Raw genomic sequence first — 25,973 nt, 5'->3', positions numbered from 1 at the left:
TAGCTTCATAAAAATGCAGAAACTTGGCCCCACCACAGACCAGAATTAAAAAAAAAAAAATCCCTTTGTGAATCTTATACACATTAAAGTCTGAGAAGCACTGCTCTAAATTAAACAAAATTAAGCATGTTTCTTTACGTGAATTTCTCAGAGCCTTTAAGATGCTACTATACAGTGTAACTCCAAGAGGCACACGAAGTGTGCAAGGCTGTGTTTTGCAGTACACGTTTTGAGAAATCTTGTATTTGAACTTCACAATGCCCAGCTATCCTGTTGTCAGGGACTGTTTGGGAGACAAGATCTTCTCTTTCACCTTGTTGGTGACATTCTGTTAGTGGTATTTTGGTAAATGTTTAATAACCAGCTCTCCAGGGGACAAAGTAGCCCTGATTTGCTTGGCATTTTCCATGGTATAAATACTCTCACCACGGCCAATTTCAAGCTACCATGGTTATATCACTGGAAAGAGACGCATGCAGTCAACTCTTAGAAGCCATTAAGAGTTGGGCTGAGAACTCCACTGGCTGGGGCAGCACCCCGGCTGTGCTGCTTGCACCCCACTGATCCATGCACATTGAAGTAGAGCATCTAGTCCAGTTGTACTTCCCGCCTTCGCTCACCCTGTAGTGACAGACACCAGGCTGTACTCAGAATTATCCTTCTCTCCATGACTAAGGTTTTCTTACTAGACAAACCTCGTTATGCCCTTTCCTCATCATGCTTCTCTCAGAATAAGCTCTCCCATAAGCACCCTCATTCTCTGACAGATACATTCCTGCAGGACCAATTCCACCCATCTGCCAGATGTGATCGGAAAGTTTGACGCAGGCTGAGAAATACACACACAGAGTTGGAGCTCCCACGGCACTGGGCCAGGCCTTCCACGAAGCACACCTTTGGCGTACTGTCTTATCATTGGTTCCCCTTCACTCTCTCCTGGTGCACCATGAATGCTTGCAGGGCAGAGACCTTGCAGGCACCATCTTTACGGTCTCAGTGCACGGAACCTGACAATGGTAGGTGCTTGAAAAGTATTAATAAACATACAACCACATGGTCAAGCAATAGCTAAACTCTCACCCTCACTACTTTTAAATCTCACTGCTATGCCCTGTATTTCTGCTCCAGGCCACCATGACTAAGTGAAAAAAATAAAAATAAAAGGTAGTGCATCCTCACTCCTGGTTACTTGAAGTTTGGCTTGAGACTTTTTCCAGCAGATTGTACTGGGGTCAAGCATGACCATGGGACCGACACAGGAAAAACAGACAATTCATTTCCCTTTCTGTCACAACCAATCTGGAAATGACGTCTGATTCTGGCCTGCTGCGCTCCTTCTTTTCTGAAACATTTAGCATCTCTCTCTGTGGGCTTTCTAAGTTGTCTTCACTGCTAAGTTTGTATGGAAAGCATTGTTCCAAGACAGAGAACCAAGCAGATGGAGGAAAATTAAACAGGGAAAGGCGTTGATGAGAGGGACTGGAATAGCTCCTATGAAGCAAATGATCGGCTTCCCAGAAGGGCTTCTTAAACTCAGGAAGGCCAGAGTGTTCCAAGGGTCGGAGATAACCACGGTGTCTGGGGAATCTGGCCTGCCTAGGAAGGTCATATGGAAAGCCAGTTTCCTGCAGTGAGAGCACCAAATCTCAGCAGCTGCCTCAGCACCAGGACTCTTGAGTTGCCTTCTGCATTTCCAGCAGGGCTCAGGCTTACAGATGGTGCACTGAACTGGACCTGAATTTCTCTATCTGCAGTAAGAATCTGCATATCAAGAACTTCCACCACAGCCAGAAAGAAATGATTAGATGGGAAGGAGCTGGAGATGCCTGGACACAGTATTGTGTCATCAAAAATGAGGGGAGATTGTTTACCCTTTCCACTTTATTTTCCATCCTCTGAGCCACACCTTTCTAACTTTGTGGGCCATAAAGAGTCTACTCCTAACTCCCAGTAGAGCTGTCATTCAACACCTGTTTACTGAGCACCTATTATGGGCCAGATTCTCTGAGCTACACTGAGATAAGTTAGAGTCACTCTCATTTCACAGGGCCGTAGAATGGGAAGAGCATAGTCAGGTTCAGTGACAGAGCAGGAATAAAAATACAGACTTTTGGATTTCCAGCCCAGGGTTCTTCCTTTATAGATTGCTCTTGGGAGCTGCCCTTTGTATAATTGGTAATGTTTCCCAGTGAGAATCTTTGCATGTGCCAACATACATCTTTTTAAATCTTCCATAGCCTGTCTTGTAGCCCAAATAGTTGTGAATCGATTTACTGAAGATATCTGCTACTTCCAGCCTTTTGACGAATCTGACACTGGAATTACACTACCATCTTGTTTCACAAGAAGGGAAACTTTCGTTTATTCATTTATTCCTTCAACAAATACATATTAAGCACCCACCCTGTGTCCAGTACTATCCTAGGAAAGCAGACGTAGGGGAGAAAAATGAATCTCTGCCTTTTGGTGTTTATACTGTAACCAGGTTAGATAGAAATCAGTAATAAACTTAATTTAAAAAATGATAAGTGCTAGGGTTTTATATTTGTTACCTCCCCCATATCACCCAATTATCAGGCAATCTGCTTTCAAAAGAGACTTTGTCAAATGCAAATCTCACCGTGCTACTTAAAACCCTGATTAAAACCCTCCAATTGCTTCCACCATATTCAGCATAAAGCCCACGGCTCTGGCCCCTGCTTAACCCTCCAGCACGGTCCTTATCACAGATCCCTTATCACAGAGAACCTCCAGGCACGCTGTCCCTCTGGACACATCATGCTGCTTTGCGTGGTTCACAGGGTCTGGGAGAAGAATCTGTCACCCATTCCTCTGGGTTGGCATTGTACTCTGTCCGTCCTGGAGCCTTTGTAATATTTAAAGAACTGTACGACTGTTGCTCAACTTCCACCTCCCCTAAACGATGGGGATCATGTTTGGTCTATCTGTATATACCTATCTAGGCACAGGACACGTCCAATATGTATTTGTTGATTGGGAAAACTAACAAACGCATAGGGCACGTAACTGGCCAGTCTGTGATCCAGTGTTACAGCCTGGAGGATCTTTCATTCCCAGCCAACCAAAACCAGCAGGCATCTCATTGTATAGGCTCTGTGTATTATTTAGGTCAGGAATTGGCTATACACGGCCTGCAAACTGACCTACCGTAACACCTGTTTTAGTAAAGGAAGTTTTATTAGAACACGCTGCCATATTATTTATGGCAGCTTTCACCCTACAAAAGCATAGTGGAGTATTGGCAACAGAGACCACGTGGCCTGCGAAGCATAAATATTTACTCTCTGAATCCTTACATATAAAGTTTTCTTATTTCTAATCTAGGCTATCCCAGGCAGAGTTGGTTTGATCCAATTTCTAAAATGTACACAATTAGCATAACTTCACATAAGGTTAGTCCAGAAACAGGTGCAAACCCATGTATTCTACCTACTGGGGACACAGCAGTCATTTGCCACTCTGACCTTCCCTCATTACTATAGTTTTACCCATTTTCCTTCTGAGCATTAAGCATCACAACCTGGCCTCTATTATTTGGAGAGCTTACCATCCCATTGCTATTAGTGTACCTAATTTTCTAAATTCTCCAACTGTAAGCCATGGTCTTTAGAGAGAGCTACTGTGGAGCTCTGGTGCCCTTCTTTCTAGTGCATTTCTTATTGCTTTGAGAAATGGAGCATCCTCTGGGCCCTCCCACTAAATATAACCAGCTGGTGAGTTTCCCAGCCTTACATGGTACATCATATTCTAGCATGCTCATTTTTCTGAGACTTTTGATCCACCATCTGCCATAGCACTTCTGTCACTTTTACCTAACTTGATTTGAGCTATCACTTTCTCCATTCTTCCCAGAGCCATCCTAACAACATGTTAGCACCATCTCCTGGGGATTGTTAAATCCTGTATCACTGAAGAATTCATCCTTACAATACGCTCTCCCTCATCCAACTGTATGCTCCATCTTCCTTGACTCAGCACCTGCAAAATACACTGCCCTATATAAGCACCCTCGGGGGTGTATATTCCTTTTGGATTTGGTTATAATTTGTCATCCCTCTGCACATCCCTACCCAGTTTATCCAGACTTTGGATTAAGACATTAGATGAAGTCTGCCTCTAAGAAAAGGAGCAGTAACCTTGGGAGAAGGGGGTTCTTTTCAGCTAAGGGTGATGCCTGGAGTGACGTAAGCGCTAGGGGCTCTCAACCAGCAGAACTCCCAACACTTGGAGGAATGAGTTCTTCAGCAGTGCAGGGTGCTGGTTCTGAGTGGTACAACCCAGTGTCCACTACAAGTGATCTTCCAGCCCCCTCCTATGACTGGCTGAAAGTAAGACCTATCTCCTAGGAGGTTAGTTCCTGGCAGCAGGAAATCTAACAGGTATAAAACTTCTGTAAGAAAAAATGTTGCAGTCAGACTACAATACTAGAAAGGAACCTTAGGCTCCATTCTTATGCCATGATGAGAGAGCTGAGGCGCAGAGGTCAGATGATTTGTCCAAAGCTCACAGATGGTTTGTGTCTGACACTAGACTCTGGGTTGGTCCCAGTCCTTGATCTAGAGATGCCCCCCTCACCCCAGCAGCTCCTATCCTCAGTTTGCTTTCTCTACCCTCCATGCAGTCTCAGAGGTGAGGTGTAAATATTGAAATGAAGACTCTAAAGCTCCCAAACCCCCATCCAGAAGACTGCTTACACCAGGGGTGAGGAGGGATAAGGCACCCATCGGTGTGCTGTTCACCAGTGGTCCAAATACTGCAGACGAGTCTGACAGCACAAGCAGGTGTGTCCGCGCCAGCTCCTGGTTTGCAAAGCTCTGGCTCATTGTTCTGCAGGTGGCGAATTTCTAGTAAAAGCTGAAAAGAACTTGGCTGTGACTCTTATCCAATCTCCTTACTTCACAGGGGCAAAGGACGTGGCCCAAATCCCGCTGTGAATTGTGTGATATTGCTGAGGACAAGCTGCAATCTGGACAAGGGAAAGTCCTTTCCTCCAGGAGTTAGCCATAACTGCTCGTGGGAGTCCATCTAGCTGCAATAGAAGATGGTAGGAACTTACCTGATGGAGGATGGAAGAGGAGAATAGATGAAGCTCAGTGTTCCCTAATGACCCTATTTCACGAGTGTGTGTGTGTTTGTGTGTGTGTGCGCGCGCGTGTGTGAGACCACCAGAGGCCCAGAGCTGCCTCTCTTCCCTGGGGCATTGGATCTCATGCTCTGGTATATAAGCAGCCCAGATCAACCATTCACAACAAAGTCCAGACTTTACTTCATGTTTCCCAGAAATAGAAGGCCCCCTTTAGAGTGACCCTAGGGACATAGGTTTTGATTATTATACTTTAGGAACAGAAGTATGACATGCTTACAGGAAACCTCAGTACACAAATGGAGCTTACTCAGTCAGGGAGGGTCCCCAGGATGGGAGAAGATTCAAAACCAAGATCTTGAAGAGCAACCATGAGACCTTGAGAAGGGAACGCCTGGGGCTGGGGTGCGTCAAGGGTACTGGCTTCAGTTCTCTGAAGAGCAACCATGGAGACCTGCGTACATCTCCAAAGAGCATGAACTGGAGTTACAGGCAGGCAGCTCTCAGCTAGTCCTAATTTGTGGCTTCCTGATATCTGGAGCTGTTTAGCAATGCTCAATGGCATAATGTCTCCTCGGAAATAAGTACCGTGTTTCTCCGAAAATAAGACCTAGCCGTCTGGCTCAGCTCTAATGCATCTTTTGGAGCAAAAATTAATATAATACCTGGTCTTATTCTACTTTATATAAGACTGGGTATGATATAATATAATATAATATAATATAATATAATATAATATAATATAATATAATATAATACCAGGTCTTATATTAATTTTTGCTCCAAAAGACACATTTGAGCTGATTGTCCAGCTAGACCTTATTTTTGGGGAAACACAGTAGTGAATTTCTCAACACGACACATGTTCGGCAAACCATATGTCAGTAATGCTGCCGTTGGGGTTTCTAAATTGGGAGGGAGTCTTCAAGATGTGGATGCTAAGTTGCCTGCCAACAAGAGATCCCTCAATGCTGGCTGGTTTAGTGGAGAAGCAGAGGTCAGGAAAGTGACCCCTATAAATAATACAAGCTTATTTAGACCCAAGCTATTATAAACAAAATAGTCTCTTCTCTCTCTGACCTGTGGCTGGCAACCACCTGGGCAGCACCGAGCCGACACTCAATCACCTGTGCCCCTGCTAACAAACCCCCAGGAGTTACAACACGTCCCCATATCAGCTATGCAGCACAGTTCTCTACTATCAGCTTCCCTACAGATAACCGAGAAAGCAGCCCCCAAGTCACCAGCATGTTCTCAGAGTTTGGATGTGTTTGTCAGCTTAGCAAGGATTTAAACGACCACTATGTTCTCTCCTCTCTGTCACATATACTGTGACTTGAACTAATAAGACAGAGATATAATTCAGAGATCGCATTTCAAAAGCATAATATGGCTTCCGCTGACAGGATTCATTTTAAGCACTGGACATTTATGAAGAGGACGAGCTGATCACTCGGGGGGTGGGGGTGGGCAATTCTCTCACAGGGGAAAGTGGATTCACCCAGGAACCCAAGCCACTCTTATTCCCACTTCTCACTTCCAGAGGAATTCATTTAGGGGAAAAAATTAGCCAGTCACTGCCAAACATTAAAGTCATTGAAACAAAATCATTTAAGAACTGGTAAAAGAGAAGTGGCTGGCCATTTGAAAACTGGGTTTACAAGGGACAGATAAAGGGTAGAGGAGACCTAAATCGGAGTTTGGCAGATACTCCAGTGCTTACAGAGGACTGACGCACTCCCATAGCCAGTGCCCTGGTGTTAAGAGTTAAACTAATCTGCTCCCTGTACCGCTGCCTCGCCTCCATGTTGTTCGGCCCAGCAGCCTGCAGGGACCTGACGCTCACACTAGGCCCCCTCATGCAAGCACAAGCCCTGGATACCAGCGCAGAGTCACAAGCAAATGTCAGCTCCTGACAGGACTTCCCTAACAGCCTTTGTGATCACCAGTCCCCCCTCCCTCCCAGTACCCATTTGCGTTAGGCACCCCTTAGATAAAGCCCCCGTGGGGCTTACCGAAACCCAGCTCTTTTGGTTTGAATTGAACCATCTGGCCTGGGAACCCCAAAGCACTTCACCCACAGACCCTAATGAAGGCATGAGCACGAGGTCTTCCCTCTCCCTCCACCTGCACTCTGCCTTCACCTCCCCAACTGGCTCCTCAAGGCATGCTGGGTACTTCCTCGAGGACCCGTGAGTAATAAACGTCTCTATTTCAATTTCTCCTGTGGTCTGTTGTTGAACTGTGGCTCACCATCGGCACCATGTGCTCCATTTAACAAACATTAATTCAACAAAGTCAGAACCCTTGGTAAGGAGCTGAAAGTGAATACTATAAGCCCCAGAATCACCCGAAGCTTAGGGGTCCTGGGCCCAGAAGACAGGAAGACAGGCAGCCTGGCACCCTGTCTGGCAGTTTTATAGAAATATGGCTGCTTCTTAGAGTCATAAAACACTATGTGAAGGACCCCAAGAATCTGAGAGCAATTCCCTCATTTGACAAATAAGGAAACTGTTTAGAGTGGTATGACATCCTGCCAACATTTCAAAGGGAGTAATTGGCAGAACACAACTGGATCCCATTTTATCTGACCCCAAGGTCAGTATGTTTAATCCATCATACCACTCCATCTCCCTAAGTGCCGCTTTGGGTAAAGCTGACAATTTAGACAGTAATCTAAGGTAAAGCCAGAAATATGTGTATCTGTCACCATCATGCCTCCTCTTCCATGACCCCTTACAGGATGGGCAGGGCCTGCTCTGCCTTCCAGAAGCTTCCACGCTCCCTACAGCTCCACCCAGGAAGGCTCTCCCCCAGAAGACTCGCTTTTCTCTCTCTCCTGGTTTCATTGAAAAGCATTTCTTGAAGGGAACTGACCTAAGCAAGGTGAGTGTGGTCGTTCTCAGTAATATGGGTGCTTTTCTGAGCATAAGCATCCCAGAACTCGTTAATGCAAATACATCTCGGTGGGTAAAATGCAGAGCTATTTTTGAGCAAGGGCATTTTCCCTGCAATCCTTGCCACCTCACACACTATCCCCACGTCCTAGTGCTCCAGGGGTGATCCTTCTAGATTTTCCTTCCACTGGCAGAGCACTTCTGCCAAGACAAGCACCACCAAACAGGACACATGACTAAGAAACGGGCCCTTAGAAGCCCACTTCTGCCGTCACCAGCACTGCCCAGTGGAGCCAGAAGCCAAGGAGAAGAAATAATCAACTCTCCCTCCCATGAGGCAACTGCACAGCAGTCGTGTCTAGAAAAGAAAAAAATGTCATCAGTGCCCATGGGAGAGTGTAATGACCCAAATTACAGCCTGTCAGATGAGGCGGTTCCTGCCCCAGGGAGGCCACAGCAGAAAACACGGCTCACAGAGCAGATGGGAAAGAGAAATGTGCTTCTGGGCAGCCTGAGGGACGGGACGGGAAGACAGGGGGACTCTGGCTTCAGACTCCAGCGACAACTTGTGTTTTCACACTGTGAGATTTTGAAGTCCCCTGGGCCTTCCTGGAAAACAGAACAAATCAGGGCATCCTGGATGGAGTGGGGGTGGGGCGGCATATATACAAGTTACCCTTTAAACAAGGCCATGTAACCAGTGACCATCCTCTTGACCAAAGTCCTTAAACACTTATTTTTACAAATTTTAATTTTGCAGCATTTTTTATGGAGGACATCATAGTACAATAAAACTCTGCTGCCTGAAGTGGTGAGGTGTGGAGGTAATGGAAATCTCTCTCCTGTTGTGGGCAGATAGGGCTGGGTCCCAGTCCCACCTTTACAACCGGGCAACCTTGGGTAAGATATTTTCCTCTTGGAGCCTAATTTTCCTCATAATTTGTGGTCAAAAAATACGGTGAATGTTTCCATTTTAAACATTTATTTCAGTAGAAGACAGACTGCCATTAATCCCCCTTAAAATACTCTCCCTCACTTTGAACACACTTATTCCATTATTCTCGCCACTTTCTGAAGCAGTTCTGGAAATCCTCTTTCATGAGTGTCTTTACTTCATCCTCCGTGTCATACATTGCTTCTGGCATGGAAATTTCTTATGAGTGTAAATGTCTAACTATTACATTGCTCTGTACACCTGAAACTAATTTAAAAAATTAGTCAAAACAAGAAAAACACTATGGTGTGTCCTCATCCACCTTATTCACTGGATCTGGCACCGTGCAACTTCTGGCTCTTCCCCAAAGTCAAAATGACCATGAAAGGAAAAGTTTTGAATTGATTCAGGATATGGAGGCAGCCATGACAGTGCAATTAAAGACACTCCCAGAAGAGGACTTCCAGAATTTCTTAGAAAGTTGTAAGAATAATGGGATAAGTGTGTTTGACATGAGGGGGAGTATTTTGAGGGGGATTAATGGCAATATGTCTTTTACTGTATTTTTTTAAATTTAAACATTCACTGTATTGTTTGATCACACCTCATATGACTTCATACAATAGCTCTGAGGATTAGTCACTCATTCATTCAAAAAATCTCTATTGAGCATCTATTCTATGTGGGGGCATACTCTAACAAGAAAATATTAGTAATAGTTGTAGTAGTAATAATAGTAGCTGTTATTGCAGTTGTAGACATTTCAGAAGAGAAGTAGGAATAATCATTTATTGTCATACATGGTTGCAAGCATTTTACATTAGTAATTTGTTTCAGACCTCCAATAACCCTATCAGGGAGGTCCTAATTGTATACTATTTTTCATAGTTGACTAAATTCACAAGATAAGTAAATTATCCAACAGCCATAACCACTGCAGTCTAATAACATATCCTATTGAAATAAGAGATCATTATAAAAATACAATGGGAAACATCAGATTAAAATTTAGAAAATAGCAGGTAAGAAACCTAATTAGAACAACTGGTCATTGATGATGCTGAAATGAGGGCTGAGAGGTGAGAAAGCACCAACCACGACAGAAGCATGGAATAAAGTAAGAAGCACCTAACACGCTGTCTAATGCAGAAGCGCTGCTTCATAAATACTAGCCTCCCCTCTTTTATCAACCCCCTGTTATAGAAACAGGCCATGAATATCCACTAAAATGTTCATAATCATGGTGAAGACAACTCTATTTCTAAGACTGAAAAGAAAGTGAGGCAAATCAGAGTAGACTTGACCTTTGACCAGAGAGCCTGCCTGAATGTGTAAAACCAAAGGTGATGGCAGCTCCTGAAAAACTAGGGAATATCCTATCCCTCACTCAAAGCAAAAGACCCCCAAAAAGCCTTATCTGGCACTAGGCCAGGAGAGCACGTGCAATGCGATGGTATTTATCACCCATGAGACACTTGAGAATAATAAACCAATGGACTTGGTTAATGACATTCCTTTCAGAGATTCATACATTTGTTCTACAACCATTTAGGGATCTTGACTCTTTATAACAATTTTGATGGATAGGTGGATGGATAGATGGATGGATGGGTGAATGGCCTGTCTCTATAACATCTCTAAGTGACTTATTTCAATCATCACCTTCCTATTAAGGGACAACCAATTCATCCTGACAGTAGCTGGGCTTAGAGTTTAAAAAATACATTTCCTAGCACTCATACAGGGGACCTTTTAAGGGCTAGTAATGGAGCTGTACTTTCAAGCCAGCTATCTGTGGCAGAATGACCACTCAATATATTTTGAAGCTGCTTGATAATCCATCTAGTGAATCTTCCATATGCTGTGGCAGCCCCAGGAAATACTTCAGGAGAGGAGGAAAAAGTTAAGATGGAATAACAAGTTACAACAAGGGCGGATTCACTTCTGTATGTTTTATATGTTGGGGTTATGCCTAAGAATACATTTGAACTAAGTCATTTATTGCTAAATCCTGGATCCAGTGTAAGTTAATATGGATATTTTCCTTTGAATGTAGATCTGTGGAAAGTAGATGACAATAAGCCTATAAGTAATGGAACTTTGAAAAGCTTGGTTGTTTTAAGGATTCCACAATAGATTGATAAGACATATCATTATAAGCATGTGCTACTTTTCATAAGTAAATGAACAGTTTTAGAACATCTTATAAACAAGCCCGTAATTTTAAGATTTCCCCTGCAATCTTGTTTACACTCTTGGGCCAAATCACTTTGAATTAGATGAGAATTTCTTTTTTCTTTTATAGATGACACAGTTTAGAAAGAATAGGCCTAAGAGTTTTAGAGAACAACCAGCTCAGTGTGAGCTGTCCATTTAATGTACAGGCTGGAGAATTGGGTGGGTCATGCGCTGAATTAATAGAGTTATACATTCCAAGTTAAAGGAGGTGAGGTCTCTATACTAGTAGCTAAATTTTAAAAATACTAGTAACCTAGCATATCCCCAACAAAAATAATCATAGTATTAAAAATATAAATATGGTGCTATATAAGAAAGTGTTGATGGACCAGAAGTTTGGGGATTATAAAGGAGAAGATTCAGAGACACATGTGACGATCATCTTGATATATTCAAATTTGTTCTTTGCCTGCAGTGAGCAGATCAAGGAATAAGCAGTGGAAATGAGAAGGAACAAAACTTCCTGTCTAAAAAGACCTTGCCAGTAAGGGAATTGTGTGAGCTTCCTTTCCTAAGAGTGTGGGCAAAGGACAGCAAAGAAAACCTTAGGCATGATGCAGAAAACCATGGCAATGGGTAAAAGGCTGAACTACCAAGTGGACCCCAGCATGCCAGTGTAAATTCATTGCTGGGCTTTCTTATAAGAATCATTCAAGTTGCTTATTTTAAAAAACAGGGAATTTAAGTGGGGCCAAGCAACGTGGGCCTTCATGCTGGGGGAGGCTGCAGGATCTGAGTTGCAGTAGCAGAGACCTGGTGGAGAGGGGTGGTGCTGGAACAGAAAGGTGGTGGGGGCGGGTTGGGGTCTAAGGAGGGTAAGGAGGATACCTGAGCAGAGGAAACAATGGAAGTGGCAGCCCAGCTTCGGGTATCAGAGCCCAGCAGGGTAAGGGGCAGTGCAGGGGGCGGTGATGGCAGCCTGACAGCTGGTGTTAGAGCTCAAACAGGGGGAGAAAAGAACCTGTGCAACTGACAAGGGGAGGCAGAGCCTGGCTAAGTGAGAAACGTCTTCGGCAAGGGCAGTGGCAGAAGGTCAGCGGGGGACGTGGGAGCACAGCGAGAAGGGCATCAGTGCAGGTCAGCAGCAACGATGGCAGCCTGGCATGAGGGGCTGAAAGCCCAACAGAGGCAGGAGAAGCTTCTGCAGGGGTCTGGGAACGGGAGTGTGGTGCCAGCGAAAGGAGGAACTGCACACTGGGGGAAGTTTTCAAATAAGTGACTACATGGAGGGTCATGGGAGGAGCAGGCTTCCCACAGTTGGGGAAAGAAATTACAAATATGGAAAGGAAAAAAAAAAACTATAACCTAGATAGACGTGCTGAATTTAAAGAGTTTACAGTATGAATTCATGGTTTTCAATATATGCAGTAGATATACTAAATCGTATAGATAGCTACAAAAATTAGTATATATGTGTGTATATATATATATGCATATATTCCCTAGCTCTGCCCACTGAGTCCTGGCAGCACTGACACCCAACAGCAGTGAACACACCTAGCAGCGAGATCTTAGTGACTAAACACCATCCTCCACTGAAAGAAACCAGGACTCCTTGGAGAAACAGCTGAGTCTCAGGCTGGGGCAGAGAAAGTACAAAATGAGGCTGGAGCCTCTCTTTGTGCCAGAAAAGAAGGAAACGCTTGCTCAGTGAGTAACAGGAGACCGTCAAAAGGACATGGAAGCCAATTCAGAAGAGCTCCTTCTGCCCAAAGCGGGACAATTTAAGTATCACAATAATAAAGATAGTAACAGATCGTAACTCGGTAAATAAAGTAAGAATTCATCCATCCTGATATAGATAAATAAATGGAGAGGAGAGAAAGTTTTTCATTACGGTGGGATGCAAACTGATAAACACAGAAAGAATAACGGAGTTTGAAAATCACCATGTAACAACCATCATAGCATTAAGTAATTCAGGCAAGAAACATCAATGGACATTAAAACTAGTGCATGAAAGTGTGATGAGCCATGTGATAGCTTCAAAAATACCTTCCCTCAAAATATGTATTGATTGTAAAAGAAAGAAGAGTAGCTTTGCAGTGGAAAAGCCTGGCAGCCACCACCTTAGTCAAAGATTGTGGTTACTGGCAAGATTGTTTATCTTTCCCTGTTTAGGTTGCCTCTTTTATGCATTACCATTTTCATCCTTTGCCCACATTTATTAGGTTGTTTGTCTTTTACTTAGTGACTTGTATAATTTTTTTATACATTCTAGATTGTCAGTTGCAGGTGTTGCAAACATCTTTTCCTGGACTGTCATTTCACATTTAGAATATTCATGGCACCTATGGCCATGTAGAAGTTATAAATTTTGAATCAAGTATAGCAATATTTTCCTTTATAACTTGTGTATGTGGGGTTTTGCTCAAGAAATTTTTTTCTTCCCCCAAAGTCATTGAGATGTTCATATAAATTTCTGCTAAGAGTTTGAAAGTTATGTTTTACACATTTTGTCTTCAATCTACCTGAAATTTATTTTGTTTAGAAGAGATAGAAATGCAGTTTATTTTTATTTTCATATGGAAAGCCAATTTTTCTGATCCCAAATCACACTTCCCTATTGATTTGTAAGGGCTCCTCTGTCAATTACCAAACTCTTCTAGAAGCTTCAGTCTCTTTCTGGACTCTCCATTTTGTTCATTTGCCTCAATGACTAGGGTGGGAAACACACCTTGGAGCATTGGTCCCCATATCAGGGACATCGCAGAAGTCCTGCTGCTCTATCACTAATGCTGTCATTTTTCTAGCCAAGAGAATAGAAGAAAAGGCAAGATGACCAGTCCTTCTTGAGTCAGGACTATGCCAGACAGCTTCTGGCCTCCAGACAACTTGACTTTGGTCTCAGCTCTGCAGCAACTCTCCATCATCCCTCACTCAACCCATAGGCATTGAGGTAGAAGAAGGCATGGGCAAGCTTCACAGAGCTGACATTTGAGAAGGGTACAGGGCAGCAAGGAAGCTGGTCAGGCACAAGAAGGCACAAAGGACATTCAATGACCATTAAGGAGGCATTTCTGCCCAAAGTGAACATTTTGAATAAGAAAAATTGGATGATCCCTTTGACCATGTATTTGGAAGCCCTCCATGTTTGTGTGCTCAGAATTCCATATTATTTATGACCTTACAACTAGTCAAATTGCACCATCTTCCTAGCTCCTCCCACCCGGTTAAGTTTAAACAAATTTTGTCCGCTACAGAAAGTCTTACGTAAAAAGAGAGTTGATTGTCAAGGAGTGTATTCAAATATTTTTAAAATGCAGAAAGCACCTGCATCGTTTCCTTTTCTAGTTGTTCAGGTTCATTCTTGGCTAACATTTATGAAGAACTTACTCATTATACATGTTCTAGAATTGACAGTAGTAATAGAGCAGGTCTGTTTGATTTAACTCTCTCATTGCAGAGTCCTATACACCCATATTAATGTTATGTAGTGTTTTAAGTAAAATAGTGCTGCAGAGAAGGCAGGGCAAGCTTCCCCATGTCCCCCAAAGGGAGCCTCAGCCTACCCAAGAGGAGTTCTGGGCATGGGTGCGGGGAACTCAGCAAAAGCCACATGTGAGATGAGCCCGTTTTAAGTGAAATGGCTGTATGGAGAGCCCCATCAGCTCCTCTGCAAATGGACAAGTCATAAACCTGCCTAATGACTTGGAAACTCTAAATTGCTCCTTTCATTTTAAAGAATTTTTTAATGTTGTCCTCTCCAACGGGTACCATTAACAAAGAAACCCTCCACTCCTCCACATGGTTTCCCTCGTGGGCAAGTGTGTCTTCAATAGGGCTGGAGGGGAAAAGAACTCTCAGTGGGGGAAAGATCTGTGTGGAGAGAGGCGCACTGGCTAATTTCTCCAACCCACCCGATCCGCTGAGGCGGAGAGACTGCAGGGTGTGCAAACCACGGAGCAGAGCTGGTCTCGGCGGTGACTGCACTTCCAACAGTTTTCATCTCGCTCTTTCATTTGACACTGTATAATAATTCTTTCTCCAAGGAACCTTCTTTAATCTTATAATTTGAAAACAAATTCTATTTCGGCTGTCCTTCGGTAGGCGACCTTTAATGGTTTTGCTATGGGTAAAATTCTGTCATTATGTTCTGCCTCCCCCCTCAGCTTTCTGGATGTATCAAATTGCTCAGATGCTGCGGTTTTTGTCAGTGATAATATTGCCCTTTCAAAATTTCCCTGTAAACAGCCTGAAAGGATTCATTCGGAGCAGTGGTTTCATTAATTTATTTAAATGCATTTCTCAAACAAAGCAGGTTGGTTGTTTCGAAATGTCAGTGTCCGGGGGCAGATTTGAAAATATTGTGCAAAACACAATTGTCCAGGCTTTCCAAAGGAAAGAAAGCAGGCACTTGTGAAGGAAGCAAACTGCCAAGTAGCTGTGAACTATTCCCAAGGGCCACCCCACCCCCCCACCCCCGCACCGCTGCTCAAGTTCAGCAGCAGCATTCACGCCAGCCTCCGTGGGGAGATCATGCTTACAAAGTGGTTTTTGCTGTGGGTGACAGTCAGCGCTGATCTTTCAACTATGAATTGCTGCTTCCTTAAAAGAGTTCTTGGGAGGCGGATGGTTTCAGTTCAGGAAAGTGACCGGGCCCGTTGGATGGGAACCAGGATGGAGTAACTGGTATGTGCTCAACTGGGTAAACTGGGGCCTAGCGAGTATCGAGTTGGAGGAAACAGAGGGCTCTGGAGCAGGCAGGGGAAATGAAATAACGTGTTGAAAACCTGCATGAAATGTGAACAGGCCATTCAAAGGTGTTGGTTGGTCTATGTCATTTAAGGAAGACTAAAATATACCTTCTTCAAACATAGCTCTTTTCACTCTGGACTTTAAATCATCCAGATGTTTTAGTTTTTCTCATTCCCTGGCTACAAAAGCAATGACTCCCCGTTGTCTACTGAATAATATCTAATCTTCTTAGCATGACATCCAAGGCCTTCCACAAGCTGGCATCAGCTTGTCATTGAAATCATAATTTCTCACCATTGGCCCCTCCACACACACACACCCTTTCCATCCTCCAGTGAAACTAGACACCCTTCCATTTCCTAATCATTTTCAGGCATTTTACCTACCTTTAACCTTTTGTGACAGTTGCAGACCCTCTGCCTGCTCAGGCAGCCTGTCAAACCCCTATTGATTCTTCAAAGCCCGGCACAAATGCCTGGAAAATCACCCCGTGCTGCAAGGAAGGTCTTTGCCTCTGGATTCTCCTGATACTTTGTAACAATCTAAGGCCTCTATCACAACGGACTGGCTCTGTGCTGTTCTGTGTACAACTGCGCATTCCTTCAGAGGATGAATTCCTTGGAGGCAGGACCAGTGCTTACCCATCTCTTTATTCCAGTTGTCCTCAACCCTGCTGCACACCTCAGTGACCTGGGGAGCTTTGCAGAAGCACTAACACTGGGTTCCTACCCTAGAGACTCTGGTACTATGGTCTGAAGTTGACGTTTGGGCAGAGTATAGATACATGTTAACATTTTTAAGTGTAAAGTTCAGCAGTGTTAAGTATATTCACGTTGTTGTGAATGTGTTGGGCCAAGGTTCCAAACTTTTCTATACCCACTAAATAACAACTCAACACCCCATTTCCCCTTTCCCCCAGCCCTGGAAACCACCATTCTACTTCCTGTCTCCATCAATTGGACTATTCTAAGCACTTCATAAAAATGGATTCACGCAGGATTTGTCTTTTTGCCTCTGGCTTATTTCACTTAGCAAAATGTCTTCCAGATTCCTCCAGGTTGTAGCATGTGACCAGATTTCTTTTGTTTTTAAGGCTAAACAATATTCTGTTTTATGTCTGCACCATGTTTCCTTTGTCCATTCATCTGTCAGTGGACATTCAGTTTGTTTCCACTTCTTCGCTATTGTGAATAATGTTGCTATGAACATGACTGTCCAAATATCTCTTTGAGATCCTGCTTTTAATTCTTTTATATGTACCCAGAAGTGGGATATGATCCAATATGATAATTCTATGCTTTTCATAGGCGCTGCACCATTTTACATTCTCTACCAACAGTGCGCAAGGGTGCCAATTTCTCCACATCCCCACCAACACTTCTTCTTTTCTGTTTTGTTTGCTTGCTTGTTTAATAGCACCATCCTAGTGAACAGGTGATGATACCTCATTTGGGTTTTGATTTATCTGATTAGTGATGTTAAGCATCATTTCAAATGCTTGTTGGCCATTTGTAATCATCTCTGGAGAAATATCTATTCAAGTTCTTTGCCCACATTGTAATCAGGTTACTTGGTGTTTTGTTTTTGTTGTTGTTCCTGGTGTTGTTGTTGAGGTGTAGAATTTATTTATCCATTCTGGATATTAGCCCCTTCTCACACATACAATTTGTGAATATTTTCTCTCATTCCACAGTTTGCCTTTTCATTTTATTGATTGTGTCTTTTCATGAACAAAAGTTTTTAAGCTTGATGTAGCCCCATTTGTCTAATCTTGCTTTTGTTGCCTATTCTTTTGGTTTCATATTCAAGAAATTATTTTGAAACCCAATCTCATGAAGCTTTCCCCCTGTTGTATTCTAAGAGTTTTGTAGTTTTAAGTCTTATTCTTTCATCCATTTTGAGTTAATTTCTGTATATGGTGTTAGGCAAGGGTCCAACTTCATGCTTTTGCCGGTAGATATCCAGTTTTTCCAACACCATTTGTTGGAAAGACTATTCTTTCCCGCAATGAGTGGACTTGGCACCCTTGTTGAAGATTATTTCACCATATAGACTAGGGTTTATTTCTGAGTTCTCTATCCTATTCCATTGGTCTATATGTCTATCATTATGCCAGTGCCATACTGGTTTGATTACTGTGGAGTTATAATATATTTTGAAATATGGGCATTTGAAACCTCCAACTTTGTTCTTCTTTCTCAAGGTTGGTTTAGTTATTCTGGGTCCCTTGAGATTCCACAATAATTTTAAGATAGATTTTTCTAATAATTTTAAAATGTCACTGGGGTTTTGATAAGGATTGTATTGAATCTTTAGATTGCTTTGAGTCCCATGCCCTGTCAAAGCAATCGACAGATTCTGTTTTGTTTGAAGCTCCTCAGGAGTTCCCAATGCATAATCTAGGTTGAAAAACCACCATTTCTCCCTCTACAGTAGTTAACACAAATCCTTGCAAATAGGCATTAAATGAGAATTTAACTTATTAATCAGTTATTTAGCATGTTTTTGTTTGTTCTCTTGAGCAATGTGACAGTTAATTTGATTTAAAAGAAGAAAAAAAAGGCCAAGAAATGGGGCTATGATCCAAAGCAGCCAGACACGTAAGACAGTGAATCATGAAAGCAAAGTACATCTGTAACTTGTAACTATGCCTTCTTCCCAGAAGAACATCCCTCACTCAAGAAGAAAGCATGTGCCTCCAGGAAAATGAGGAAAGGGGAAGTTGTCAGTGACAGACATGAGGCTGGAACCCATGTTCAGAGTCAAGGTCAGCCTTTCCTGAATGTTTCCAGGAACTCCTGTGAGCCAGATATCAATGGAAGTGTCTTATCCTTAGGAATTCAAAGAATATTGGTTTGATTTTATATACAGAATTATTACCACCATATCATTAGCTAACACCTCCAACATGTCACATAATTACCATTTCTTTTCATGGTAAGAACATTTAAGACCGTAGCAACTTTCTAAAGTGACTCTCTTAGGAACTTTCAAGTGTATAATACATTATTAATTGCTGCAATCACCACATTGTACATTAGATCCCCAGAAATTATTTGTCTTATAACTGGAAGTTTGCACCCTTTCACCAACATCTCATTGCCCCACCACCACGCCCAGATCCTGGTAACCACCATTCTACTGTTTCTATGAGAAACAGAGCTTATAGATTTCACACATAAGTGATATTGTACTGTATTTGTCTTTGTCTGATTTATTTCACTTAATATAACGCCTCCTCAAGGTCTATCCATGTAGTCACAAATGGCAGAATTTCCTGTTTCTCATGGATAAATAATAATCCTATTCTTCACATCATGAAGGCCTAGAATTCCTCCCAATATCCCTAAGGATAGAATTTTTCCAAAGACCTCTAGCCTCTTACACTAACACCCAGAAGGCAGCTATCCAGAATTGTGGTTTAAAATAAGTTCTTATTTCTCTCGCTTACAAAACTGCGCTTTCTCCTGGTTCTCCATGCTTCCTCCAGCTTGCAGTGATGGGTGCCTTGCCTGCAGGTCTCCTTCCAGGTAAGCCGGCATCAACAGTGCAAAAGGAGGGAAGCGGGGGACAGAGAGAGTGGTGTTTATAATTCCCAGAGGAAGAAAGAAATTTGCAAATCTAATAACTGTGAAAAGCACACAAACCTCTTATAAGTTATGAAACATTCTTTTACGCTTTAAAAATTCGACATTTTTCATCAGGACAAGAATAAAAATCTCCCACTGGCATACTCAAATATCCTGCCCTCCGGCCTGTGCTAACTAGGCAGTCCTGCAGGCTCTGAGGAAGCTCCCCGAAGTTCACATGCACGTGGGAACACAGCGCCTTCCAAGCTGCCTTGACTGAGTGGAGCTTCAAGTTCGTGGAAATGAGCTCTCCAGGCAGGACCAGAACAATGACACTCAGCAATTTGGTTTTCTTAACAGAAATCCTCTTTAAAAAAAATGATAGCAGGCTCTCTTCTAGGAGAAATAGAAAGCCTTTGTTCAGAGATTAGGCAGAGACAAAGAGGGGCCTTTGTTGGAAGTGCCCCAGTTGGATCTTCAGCCTTCAAGAGTTTTCCTTCTGAAGAAGAGAGTACTGGTGTCCAGGGACTTTCAGGAGCCCAGAGGAGATAATGTTCGCTGGATAGGAGGTGATCGTTCTCTGCAGCCCCACTCAGCTTCTACTTTTAGAATGACAGCCCTGACAGTTCAGCATGTTCTGGTTGGTGTTCTGGCCCCGGTCCCCATGGCCAGAGGAAAAACAAGGATGCAGTTTACATGGGAGAGTGTGGTACAAAAGCCCACAGAAGAAAGGTAGGAAAAGGAGGGGAAGGTGAAAGACGAGGGAAAGGAGAGTGAAAGGAAGAGGAGGAGGAGGAGGAGGAGGAGGAAGAGCTGGTCACTGTGGGTAGGGCCGCAGGCACTTCCAGGCTGATCTTTACAGGGTTTGGGGTTGCTGTAAGGTTGGAGAATTCCACAGTGAGCAGAGCTCAGAAGTGGGAGTATTGACCACATATTTCTTTTTTCTTAAAATATTGATAATGTTCATGAATTTTACTCCAGGCTAAATAATCAGAATCAATCAGTTAACTCCTGAAAACACCTCTGCACTTTCACTCTCACAGGCAAATCTCCTTCCCTTGCCCATTAACCTGCCCTACACATCCTTCTGAACGCAGCTCAGATTATATCTTCTTGTTACAGCTTCACTTACCACCCAGCATCATGTAGTGACACCACCCCCTTCCTTTTCTCAATTTCTAGAGCAATTATGAGCTGTCAGATTCACTTGGCAATGAGTCATGTACTACACGAGACATCTATGTCATTGTTCTTGCAAAGTCTTACTAAATATAGGATGGACATATGCCCACATTTAACCCAGACGATACTGGTTTATGCAGGTTAGGCCAGATTAATAATTAATAACACCCCGATTTACTCTCACAAGCATCCTGGGTTAGGAAGATAAATAATACAGTCTGCCTACTTAAATGTTAAATTCTGTGTCATTCCAGACTCCCTAATGAGAATCTAAAAGCTCCTCAGGGCGCTCTGTCATTCTCCACCCAAGCCTGGCTCCCTACACACAGCGCCGAATAGTGTTTTTATTGTGAGCATAAATCTCCCTTTTCATTTTAAAAGATAGAAAATGAACAGGCCCGACCAACTTGTGAACATGTTGAATGTAAGGAGAGAAGTTTTAATTGAACTTAGGCTCTCATTGTTTGCATTGTGTAAGACGTAAAATGCATCACATTTCAGAACTGAAGATGAGTGTTATTATCAGGCTGGCATCTGATTTTTAAAGATCACAGTGAAGGAGAAAGTGCCAGTTCAAATGCAGATGGGCCTCTGCTGATGCCCAAAGACTGCTCGCCCTCCAGCAAACTCAGGCTGCCTGAGCCTGCAGGTCACCTTGGGTTACTCTGAAATGTATTTATTCAATTTCAGTCTTACAAGAATATAAGCAGCACTGTCAAATAATGTGAAAATGTAAATGACAAACATTCTGAAAACAACAGTCCAGAAAATGAAATATTTTCTTTCTTATTGAAACATTATGTTCTCCAAGTGAAATTGAAAGTCGTTTCTTTTTTTTTTTCTCTCCCTCTTCATTTCCGTCTAATGGGGAGCAGCAGGGAAATTATTATATTAGCCTTCATCGCTTTATTTACACATCAATCAATATTTATTAAGCATGTATCGTGTATAAAGTTCTGTGGTCTGTGCCAGACAAGAACAATGAATGAAATGGACACAGTCCTTGGCCCTCAAGTAGCTTATAGTCTGATATGCAAAAGAGGCATCAAGAGTTTATAAAAGAATTATGTAATTGATTCCAGACTGTTGAGTACAAAGGTTTCTTGACAGAGATACTTAACCTGCTCTAGAAAATAAAGAAGTATCTCCCTAAGCAAGAGATATTCCCCCTGAGACTCAGATGACGACGAGAGACCAGTTAGGCAAAGAAAATAGCAAGAAAGTAGCAGACAGAGGTTGCAACTGGCACATAACCCTTCAGATGAGAGAGAAGGTCAGGATTTTGAGAAGTGAAACGTGTGCCAGTGTTCTGAGCACAGTGGGTGAGGCAGCAGAACAGGGAAAGGCTTTACTTGTCTTGGCTTGTGGCTGCCAGGTTTGGTTTCCTACTCTTCCTCTTGATCAATCTTCTCAAATCAGTTACTAAGGCCAACAACTAAGCAGGTAGCTGAGCAAACATCAAAGTTCGTTTCTGTCATTCTTAGAGTCTTTCAGTCTGGCTACCATTTGGGGAAACAAAGGATGAGGATTAGGCTTAGTAGAACTCTGAGCCCTGGCAATAACATTACTTGAAAAGACAGGCAGATCTAACCATCATCACTTCTAATCCAGTTATTCCACTTGTAAGAACTCTCATTCCTCTCAGTGCTATGTTCTAGTTCAGGAATAACCAATGCATCAACTACCCATTTTCCTGATTGCCAGCCTAGATGTAGGTTACTATGCTAAATGCTACAGAAGGAAAGAAGAAATAGTCATAGTTTCTGCCCTTAAGAAACTTAAAAAGGCAAGGGAAATGATGGGAATAGAGTTCTGGCACGGACTTTAAAGAATATGGACTTTGGAGTCAGGGAGGTTTGGGTTGAAATGCTGACTCTATCACTTATGAATGTTGTGACCTTACACAATTTTACTAACCTATCCGAGCCTCTGTATTAATCTGAAAATGAAGATAATATCCACCTGCTTTCTAGAATTGTCGGGAAGATGGAATGAGGTAGTATTTTCAGATATTGTGTGTGTGTGTGTGTGTATGTGTGTGTGTGTGTATGTGTGTGTGTGTGTGTGTACAGAGAGGGGAGAAGAAAGATGAAACAAAAAGATAAACAAAAATCATTTCTTACACTTGAATTTACAGGGATATAGACACAAAAACAAAGACTATAATCACAATATATAATGAAAATTTAATAATCCAGAAAGATATGATGCATTTCTGATGAGGAGGAAGAGACAGATTCAAGAGATATATGTATAAATTCAAATTACGCAGATTTGAAAGTGTGATATAAGAACATTTATAAAGTTTTGTTGCATATGGACAATTTGAAATGTGAAGTCCTTGAATATAAAATGCATTAACATGTTGTTCTTTTCAAAACTATCAGTCCACACATATTGAAGGTTTTTTACACTCTAACCAAAAGCAATGACAGTTTAGCTGGTAAACAGAAATGCCTGCTTTCTATAGGTTTAGTCTTAACTTACACAAGTTTTTAGCGGAACCACACCCTTACTTTGTTTTTGGGGTGGGGTAGAAAAAATTAATAAGACTGAATAAATGAATAAGGGGCAAAGAAATGATATAAGGGAGAAGAAAGAATAAAGGCTGACTTTTAGTTTTCTAGTTTATGTGACTTGGTACCTGATGAAACTGTTTAATAAGATCACTTTGATCTGCTTCAGAAAGAAGTGAGTTCATCATAGAGAAGTGTAAAAGCATATGTTGGACAATTGTAATGTTAGAGATATTAATAATTAGATTCATGTGTCTCGTTGGGTATCAGAGGAGAACATTAACCCCTATCCCCACCCCAATCAAGGGACTTTAAGATGAGGGTCTTGCCTATACGATACTTCTGCCCATTCCCATAATTCTCAGTGTGACTACCTTTCCTTTGGATTGACTCTGCTAACCCTCCCTAGTCTATAGTGTAGCTTTAATATGTTCCAGTGTTACCCGTGCTGTGTAGATTATGAGCTCCTAGGTTGGTGGTGGTCCTAGCAGTAGGAACTTGCAGCCGTGGCAATAACGATGATATTTATATTGTGCTCACTATGTGCCAAGCACTGTTCTAGATGCTTTTCATATATTAACCCATTTGATCCCCTCATAGACTTTTGAGGTAAATAATACCATTATCCTCATCTTACATATGAAGATACTGAGGAACAGAGAGGATAACTAACTTGCTCAGGGTCACGCAACATAGCCAGGATTCAAACCTACGTAGTCTGTCTCTGGAATCCATGCTCTCATCAACCATGTGACCCTGCCTCTCCAACACGGTGATAATTCACAGTCTCATCTCTTCAGGTGCAGTGTAAGATGTGGGTAGGGGTTCTTTGGACCACAGGACCATGGCAAGGTGTTTTGCAGGATCCCTTTCCATGTAAGAAGTGGTTCTGATGGCATTGACGGACTATCACTCCAGCAAAACTTGGAAGGGGCATGCAGGCCCCTGAGGGACTCTGCTCTACTCAGCCTTTCCTCTTGCATCCCTGGTCTGTGGGTTTCCTGGGATCCAGAGTTAGAAACTGCCAAAGTCTGCAGCCACAACAACATCCCAGCTTCTCTCTTACCCTCAAGACCAGATTGGTTCTGACCATCCCAGAACTGAGAACATGTTACCTAGCTTTGTTTCTTTCAGGCAAAGGGAACTAACTCAGAGAAAGAACAATAACATACAGAGAGTCATTTTAAAACTACGTAGACACTCTCTGCTGTGAGTAAAATTAATAATGATGACCAACCATTTAGAAAGATCAGGCAGGTGTGTAATATCTGCTGCATGTAATATCTGCCAGACTGTGAGCTGGGTACCCTCCCTGGTGTAACATTTGTGGAAGAAGGGATTAATTAGAAGTTTTAGGGTGGCTAGTGACAAAAACCTAATTCTCTATAGCTTGGGTAAAAGTAGAGATTAATTATGTAAATGCTGCTTGACCGTCTCAGGGAAGCAGGGCGAGGCACAAGGCTAGATCTCAGGAATAAATGGAACAAGGTCTCCGGATTCATTCTCCAGCACACACTCTTACGCTCGCTCATCTGTGCACGTCCACTACACATTTCTTTCTCTTCCCCTCTGTTTTTTTTCTTCTTTCTTTCTTTTTCCTTCTCTTTCTCCGGACCAAATTCTGCTTCTCAGGTCCACATGGAAGGAAGCATGGCCTCTCTAGAATCCCTGAACTAGCAATCTTCCTGCTACAGGACAGGCAGAGAACTTGACCCAACTCTCTGGCTCTCAAGTCCAACCCTTGGGCCAATTAGCTGTACCGAAGGAATAAAATCACTGTCCTAACACAGTGCCTCTTACAGCCGCATTAAGGACAAGCAAGGGCACAGCAATTATTAGAAGTAGGGGCTGAAGAGAGAGCCCCAGGGGTGTCTTCTCCAAGTAGCCACCATGCCAATCAATGTAGCTGGAGGACACCATCCGTGAGATAAAGCATGCCAAGCGGCTTTGTCGTATGCAGCCTGGAAGCTGTAGGCACCCTGCCTTGGTAAACATGTGCACAGCATGTCTGCAGTTGGTATTCTATAACAATAGTTCATCTTTATGACACATTGAATATCTGCCAAGGTAATTTAGTAGCCACAAAATCTATATAAATTTGTAATGTAATTATCTATGTTTTAGAGGTGAGAAAACTCAGTTTTGGAGAAAGGAAGTGACCTGCTTAAGTGTATACAGCTAGTAAATTGCAGTTTCAGAACTTGAATGTGGCTCTGTCTGATCTTAGGCCCAGCACTCTTGCCACTAGGACACCCTTTCTTCAATTGAGAAAATAGGTAGTATTCACTGAGCCTGACACCCAGTGGAAAAATTCCAAATGCACATTAAAGGTGATTGAAAGAAAAAAATGTAAAATAGAACCACCAGCTTTGTAGCTGCAATATTCCAACTTTGAATCCCCTCACCCCTCCAAAATGAAAAGCTTACCGAGTTCACCTTAAGAATCTCAAATGACTTCAGAAGGCATTCCAGGGCAGGCGTGCAGGTACTCGGCAGCCTTAGGAAGAATTCAGCACCAGGAATCTTTTTGCCGTGGCTCTGCAGGGAGGTCTTCCAAGTCCCTGAAGATAGAGGAGATAATTATATGACATAAACTGTCACTTACAGACCAAGGTCAGAACCTTATGTGATACCATCCATGGCTCAGGAAGCTTTGCTGGGTTTGAGATTCTAAGCATGTTGCATGACTGAATTCAGGTTTGTTGCTATTTCTATTTTATAGGTGAGAAAAATGAACACTGAAATACTTTATTTGGCCTATCGAAGCCCAGAATCACAGACACCTCTCAGTGAAATAACCATATCAGAGATATCAGGAAAGCCAGTGCTGAAAGA

General features: G+C 42.6%; 1 long non-coding RNA gene across 3 annotated transcripts in view; it reads right to left on the bottom strand.

Moving 5' to 3' along the window:
- Positions 1-25,973, bottom strand: part of LOC141571812 (uncharacterized) — a 578,309-nt gene that overhangs the window by 381,673 nt on the left and 170,663 nt on the right. For all 3 annotated transcript variants that reach the window (XR_012496871.1, XR_012496869.1, XR_012496870.1), the window contains exon 2: positions 25,566-25,699. This is a non-coding gene — a long non-coding RNA (uncharacterized LOC141571812). The remainder of the gene's footprint in view (positions 1-25,565; positions 25,700-25,973) is intronic.

Source organism: Rhinolophus sinicus, linkage group LG05 (genome assembly GCF_036562045.2).
Source record: "Rhinolophus sinicus isolate RSC01 linkage group LG05, ASM3656204v1, whole genome shotgun sequence".
NCBI classification, from domain to species: domain Eukaryota; kingdom Metazoa; phylum Chordata; class Mammalia; order Chiroptera; family Rhinolophidae; genus Rhinolophus; species Rhinolophus sinicus.
Note: the sequence above shows the minus strand (reverse complement) of the source record. Positions and strands in the feature narration are given on the sequence as shown.